Below are 8230 nucleotides of genomic sequence, written 5' to 3' on the forward strand. Positions count from 1 at the left end.
TATATATATATAATTACAGTATGTTTTTAATATTTAAATAATTATTTAGTAGTGTTTTTGAGATTTTTTCCTATCAAAAACTATACATGTTTTAGCACGCGAGCGAAACGCTTACGCGTCAACCACGATGTTAAAATCATTCCGTCACCAACGACAGGTTAATGAGTTATGTAGCCCAAAAAAAAAAAAAAAATACAAATTATGTGCGCACAAAAAACACGAAATCGATCGATCACTTGTAAATATGCTTTGATCAAAAACATCAACATCGTCGCTGATCGCAACCGCAACGCGTTTTATTTATCGACCCGAATCCAACTGTTTAAACGTCACTGGTTAACCGATATCGTATGTATACTCTCACTTACAATCGTTCCAAACTTATTGATGGCTATCCGTGTGCGAAAAGAGAACGCGGCCGACTTCGCGGGACGCCACTCCTTGTAACACGTACGTCGGTGGATCTCTCGTTTTCCAGTCCGAACGCTGTGCCATTTCTCAACCTTTTTACCCGATTTTTTCGCTTAAATCCGTCGTGCGATCCGACCAACGGTAGAGACCAGGGGCGGCTAGTTAGGGGAAATCTTGATAATGCGTCTCCCCTTAAAAATAATACAGCTACTTATAAATAATAACTATTTTAAAATAAAAATGTTTGGAAATATTTTTATTTTAATTGAAAATTTATTATACCGTTATCTTTGTTTATTATTATAAATTAAAAGCCACAAAATCTAAAACCAATAAACAGTTATTTCGACGGAAATAATTTTTTAATAATTTCGGCAATGGTCGCCGTTTCAACGCAACTGATGTCCGCGACAAGTTCAACCGTAACATGTAACGTTTTGGCTTGTTGGTCGGAGAGGGCTGAATAGAATAAGCCGCGTATTATGGACACCAATAGCGTATCCATGGGGGAGTTTCGGGTCCGGAACCCCCATTTAAATTTCTACATACTTAACGGTTTAATAGTAAATATTATAATAATAGTACATAGTGTATTTTAATTTCCAATTATCTTCAATATACAAAGTTTATAGATTATATAATATACCTATAATGTATAAACCATACTATATTATAATCATAGTAATTTGTTGGTATTAAGTTAAACTATAAATATAATTAGAGAACAGATAAAATAAAAATTTTGAACCCCCTCCCCATAAATAAATCTTGGTTACACTCCTGAGAGACACTATTGAAACTGGGTTCACGACAATAATATCCGTGCCATCGTGCCTTTATTTGTCGCTGTACGCCGCCATCTGGGTTTATCAGCATGTTTGCAAATAAAAAATATCACAGAATTGAATAGGTTTAAAAAAGAAATTTAGTATTAAATAAGTTAAAATTATTAACTAAATATTAAATTAGATAATAAGAATAATTAATATTCCACTAAAATAATTTTTCTTGCTTGTTGTTATTCGGAGTTTATGTTAAGCGATTTAAGTCTCCTCGAAATATTAACTACGAGCCGCTACTGACGGAGACGTCTACGCGTCAGGCCAGGTCGCCGCTCGCGATCCTTCCACGCGGGCACATGTCGGCCGAGTACCCGTCGGACGTGGATGCGATGCACCAGGGCTGGCGCACTCGCATGGTCCCGTCCATACATGCAGTAACCCATTTGTTGACTACTATTGTTTTTCTATCTGTAATATATTTGTACATTATCGAAAGGTAATATCTTAACAGGCGAACGAGTAAGATAACAAACGTTTTCCTAGAGCACAATTGTATTATATCCATTCAACATATTCATGTTTTCGTTTACTTTTGCATGCAAATCAAAAACTCTATTCAAACTGGTTCTGCTAAGTGTCAGTTCGTGTTAGATTCATCGATGTTCACTAATCATTTATTGCATTTAAAAACATTTATGTAGGTTTTCTCTGAAAACGATCGTAGACCATAATTGTTGATCCAATTTTGCATATTGTTCGATTTAATGAAAAACGCGTACAATGTCGGTCTGGTCCATCAGGATATCCGGCGATCACCGAAGGTCCTGAGATTTATTCTTAAAATTAGGGCCCAAAGAGTAATTGTTTTCCTAAACTAAATTAAAATCATGTAAATCTTATCTTAATCTTGAAGTATTATTGACGTGATTTCATTAGGCATAACCCCTATAGTTTATACATTTTCGTTCATCAAAACCAAACGAATATAAATATAAAAATTTTTATAAATTTTATATTAATGTTGTTAACGATCATGATTCGATAATATTGGCTTTGGGAACAAAAGCCAAAATAAGTTAAAATTTGTAGTTGAAATCGAGCGTAGCTATAACAATTTTTTTTTTTTTTTTAGTTGGTGGTCGCTGAATCTCATTCCAATACTATGTTTTTTAGGACCCATTGTACATTTTTTTCGGAGGTCCGATCATGAGCTAGACCGACGCTGAGTGTATATTTTTCAAAAGGAAAATAAATATTTCGAAATGGGGTGGTCCAATGGTAATTTCGGTATTTTTGTACGACGACGCAAGTGAGTATGCAATTTAACACCATACGTGCACTGTGTTCAAATCTGTGTTACCTGCGTTTCCAAACTAAATTAATAAAACACAAATACATTCTATAATATAGAAACCTTTTAAGCAAAAAAAGCAATACCTACATTCAGTTTCACGCTAGATTAGATTACTGGTTAAAAAAACGATTCTAAGTATACTTACATTTTATAATTAATGGTCCGTTCGATTTTTGATAATATCGCAATGCAACGCGTGTTCTAAAAATAATATCGAAAAACACATATGAAATATTATTTATTAGAATCATGGTTAACATCAGTTAAAGTAGGTTCATAGTTTCAAACGTTACGAGATGTATTCTTATCGTAACCAATCGTAATACGGTATTGATTTTTCAATGTTTGAATCAGAATATCTTGTGTGACGGCGTAAGGTTATGCAATTTAACACCGCGTTTGCACTGTGCTCAATTTCGAGGGTTTGTCGCCGACTGAAACATAACAATATTTTATTGAACATAATTTTAAGTATAATTATGTTATGCTTAAAATAAAAACAACGACCAGTTAATAATGAAACGTTGACCTAATAATGAAAAAAAAAAGTAAAAAAAAGGATACCTGGAAATGAGGCTAGTTAAGTCTAAAGAGCAAGATTTAATACTACGAACATTCCACTGAAGGAAATGGAGATCAGACTTGTTGATACTGGAACTGGCGCCGATTATAGAGTTAATAGAACTCGTTGACATCTTCGGCTACGGTAGGAATAGACAGAAATTTGAGGAGAGTGGACTCGATATTATTGCATAAGGGAAATTTCGAAACTACATCATTGGGAGAGGGAATTAGTGAAGACAATTGAGCAGCGAAATCAGAGACCCATTCTACGTTGATAGGAGAAGATTGTTGTGAAGTATTTACCTGTGAAGCATAATTTAAAAAGGAACCGTTAGGTGACGAATAATAATTTGAGATATTTACGGGAGCAGGATGAGGGACAGGATGGCTATGATGAACACGAATTTTAGCTGGAGATCTGGATTTCCTAGATTTAACGTAATTATTTAAATAAGGAGAATCCCGGATATCCGTGTTGGGATGGAAATAGACTTTGGAACATGATGTGGAGACTGGATGTGTTAGTATCATATTTAGGAGTGTTTAAAATAGACGAGACGTTATGTCAGAAAGGAAAAGGCCGATGTACAAATTTTATCATCCTTAATTTTAAAAACTTCCTTAAAAGTAATTTTGTTTACAACCATTAATTTCTTGAGGTCCTTTTGACGAATCCATACGGAACATGACCGATCAGATGGAACATGAGAACTATGACAGTTGGCACAAACGGCGAATACACTAGGTAATGAGCGAGTGGGACAGTCTGACGGTAAATGATTCACAGAAGCGCAAAAGTCACATCGAGGTTTACCACGACAAAACATTTGAATGTGACCGAACCGCCAACATTTTTTACATTGAATGGGAGAGCGTACATTTGGTTCCACTTTGAACTTGACGTTAAAAATTTAAATAAATTCAGGGAGAGAAGTCGATTTTAACTTAAGTTTGAATAATTTGGACGGTAACTGTGTACCATCTTTGGACGAGAAAATTCTTTTAAACCCTATGAGACCAATAGGTGAATCTACCCCCTTCAAAAGTCCTCTTCCGTGAATAACGGCTCTATCCGTATTACACTGAATGGATGAATTAATGAGAACGGAATGGAAGCTGACCAATTATACTCAGATAGAATTGACGAACTAAGGAAATTGCTCACTGTCTTAGCCGAAGAAAAAACAATTTTAATCCATGTAGGGCTGGCCGATATAATACATACGATGCCATAAACACGCTTGAACACTAATTTGCCGAACTGGAAAGGGTGAAGATTGCCAATATTAAATGACTTATTGGCGTATTGAACAATGCGAATGAACGGGTCATTATGATTATTGTCGTAATAATCGGAATTGGGATCCGTGGTAATAAAAGACGATACTGCATGATTATTGATGTTGGAAATTACTGTGACTCCTCATTACCGGCTTTATCAGTGGATATGGAATTAGATGACATAAATACGTCAACGGGCAGAGGTGAGGATGTAGAATTGTTGATAAGAGACAGTTGACTACCGTATATAGCTTTTAAAGTCGGTGAAATCGGGCTGGAAACGATATTATTAACGTTCAAATTCTTTTTATTATTCTTTTGATAGGTAACCAATGTAAAATCCGAGGTACACATAGACGAAGAGTCCTTCATTTTTCATTAAGGGGCCTTGCCAGGGCTTTTGCCACCGGAGACAGAAGACATTAAAAATTGAACTATATGTTACGGGAAAATAATAACTGCACTCGCGAATGAATCAAACGGAGTTATATGCAAATCGAGATAACGTTAATGACGACTGACACTGACAGTAGAAACGCGAATGTACATCACGTTTACACTAGGTTTTTATCACAATCTTACAATTAAATACATTATTTTTATAAAATAATTTTTAATCCAAGTACATCGGCCCAGTGTTATAATACGACTACCGGTCCACCGGGATTTTTCCGGTATCCCGGTGGGCCAATCCGCTGCTGATTTTGATCCCCTTCCACTGGGAATAATAATATTATTTAAAATTAAAATAACAAATTACAAATAAATCATTATCATTTTTACCCAAGTTATTTATTGAAAGTCTAAATAAAACTTCGATTAACAATAATATTTATTAGTTTCAAGTCTAATAAAACACATGAATTACAAAAATAAGATAAACAGGTCATCAGAAAGTACCTTCTCTTCTGTTAAATCTTTACTATGATGTGTTAGTGTTAATATTGAAACTTTGTACATACTTGTTGTCTTAGGTAGATTGAGGACATATAAATTAAATAAGATTGGAGCCAGAACTGACTCTTGTGGTAGTCCATTGCTAGTAGTTCGAACTACTATCTCCATCTGTTTGCCTTTTCTTCCATTAAGACGCAAAATCTGTGATTAGAGAGTATAATGTTGATGAGCTCAATGGTAAATTTACACGGAATCACAATAGATAGTTTGAATAGTAGACCATGTTTCCTACCTTATCATACGCAGTAAAGAGATCAATGAACATTGCCTGACGATAATACTGTTTTGATGTGGATAGTTAATGCAAATACGATTTTTACGGAAACCCGCTTGTTCTACTGGTAAGACTTTCTATCTCGGGTTGGATACGATTGAGTATCAATCTCTCCGAAAGTTTATATGTGATGCTTAGAAGTGACACCGGTCGGTAGTTTGACACGTTGGTCCCTTGTTTTCCATGTTTTAGAATAGCTATTACTTTTGCCTTTTTTAGTAGCACTGGAATCAGGGACGGCGCGAGGGGAGGGCAATAGGGGCAGTTGCCCAAGGCCCCGCGCCTCAAATTATAATTAAGGCCCTGTGGTTCTGATTTAACTGAACATAAAATATTTTATTAATAGAAATTATAAGACCGCTAATGTGCAGTTTTTATTTCAATGTTGTGCAGTTCATAAAAAAAATAATATGAATTGAATTTTTAATAATTAATTCTATATATTTATGAGTTTGTAACATAGGTATTAGTGATGCACAACGATATGTTTTCTATCATCGATATCGAGTCATTTATATCGATATCGTATCGCAATATCGAATTTCAAACGATATCGATATCGATATACGATATAATGATAGAAATATAATTTATAAAACTAATAACATTAAATAATACCAATAATACTATTACCATCCTGTACTACTTACATCATTTACCGGCAAATATTGGAATTTGAAAAAATGTTGAAATTGTAGATACCTAGTATTAAGAAATTTTAAAAAGTAAGTATGTTATTAATAATATTTATTATAAACAATATGATATTAAAAAAATGTTTTCATTGTATATTATTAATAATACTTACTGATTAATATTTCTTATAAACTAGAGAAATAAAGTATTTACTATTTAATTAAAAGTATGGATGGATTCATTATTCACTGCTTCTTAAAAATTAAAAATATTAAATATTGAACTCATGAAATCCTTCATCACATACTATACTAATTGGTTTTAAATCTTTGATAACAAATGTCATCAAACCTTTAGTAAGCTCTTTATTACGATTACTCTTTACAGGTAGTTTTGACGTACATACTTAAAAATAAGTTTGAATACCACTCGATAAACTAGATTTTGTTGATGTACACTGTTGCAAGTGTGATTTCAAATTAGTAGTATTACCACTGTAAGCAATAACAGAATTACACACACCACAATGAACTTGTTTTTTATTTATTATTATACCATTATCTTCTATTTTAAAGCCAAATGGTTTCCATATATGACTATGACCTCCAGGCAATAGTACTAATTTTATATTACTCATAATAATAATTTAAATTAAATAGTGAATAAAATACACCAAATAAATTCGAAAATCGACTATGACGACCGACGGAAATAACGAGACTAATATTGTACAAATTCTTTCATGTTCATGTTTATGATTGTTTATGTTCATGATGGGGGCCTTATCGTTATTAGTATTGCTTATTATTTATTAGTGTTTATCGTTCTTTGACATTCATTATTTGTCAAAACTGAAATAATCAGAAAATATAATCTTTAATTAAATGATATCGAATACCGATGTACTTTCGATAAATTAGTCTAATCGATGTCATAAAATTGGTTCGATATCGAAATACGATATCGTTGTGCATCACTATTAGGTACCATATGACATTATTTTGTTTTCCGGAATTATTAGAAATTATGATTAAAACATTGATAATAAATATTTATCAATAAATATGAAGATATTAAAACTACAGTATTGGTAATTGATTCATAGGCGTGTTGACGGGAGGGGCCGGGTGGGTCACTGACCCCCCCGGCAGAATTTGCCTCCAACAAAACCGTGCCAGAATAAAAAAAAGTAATGTGATTTGTACTCATTACCTACCGATAGTTTCAGTACAGTACAGTATAGTAGTAAAATGTACGTATTTTTATTTGATTTTTAAATGTATTTTTATTATTCATGTCTAAAAAAAAATATAAGTCTCATAATTTAAAAATTTGTTGTGTCCCCTCGGCCACCAAAGTCTGAACACGCCTATGAATCGATTAAAGTCTCAATTACGTTCCGCCATGAATGTTTCAACTGAAAATATCGCACACCTATATCAAAACAGTAACAATTCAAAAATAACGCTTTCTTCAGGAATGTCGGTTTTGTTGGTGATACCTTGGTATCATTCATTCAATAAAATGTACTTACATTGAAATCTGACGGAGAATATTAAAGATAAAGATAAACTTGTTTTTTTGATTTATGTAATTTCGTTTGTAGAATCCGAATATACGTTTAACTAAAAAAACCAACTTTTTGAGTTGTTACTGTTTTGATATGGATGTGCGATATGTACTTATACATTAATTAAAACATGCCTTCCTTGTACGATTGAGATCCTAATATGTCAATTGTCAAATGGATGAACAGTAAAAAACAGAGTAATTACAAGAACAAAGGCTAAGAAACAAAATTATTTCATTTTCTTTTCAGCATATGTCTTTTTTAATTCCTTCGTCTTTCTTGTCTATAAAGTGTTCACATCCTGTTTGGTCATATGCAGGCGTTCTAATTTAGATTCAAAATTATCACTACGTACACTCTTGATTTTTTTACCCTATATATCCATAATAATTATATGAAAA

The sequence above is a fragment of the Sipha flava genome, unplaced genomic scaffold, assembly GCF_003268045.1.
Source record: "Sipha flava isolate LNK unplaced genomic scaffold, YSA_version1 258_pilon_pilon, whole genome shotgun sequence".
In the NCBI taxonomy this organism is placed as follows: domain Eukaryota; kingdom Metazoa; phylum Arthropoda; class Insecta; order Hemiptera; family Aphididae; genus Sipha; species Sipha flava.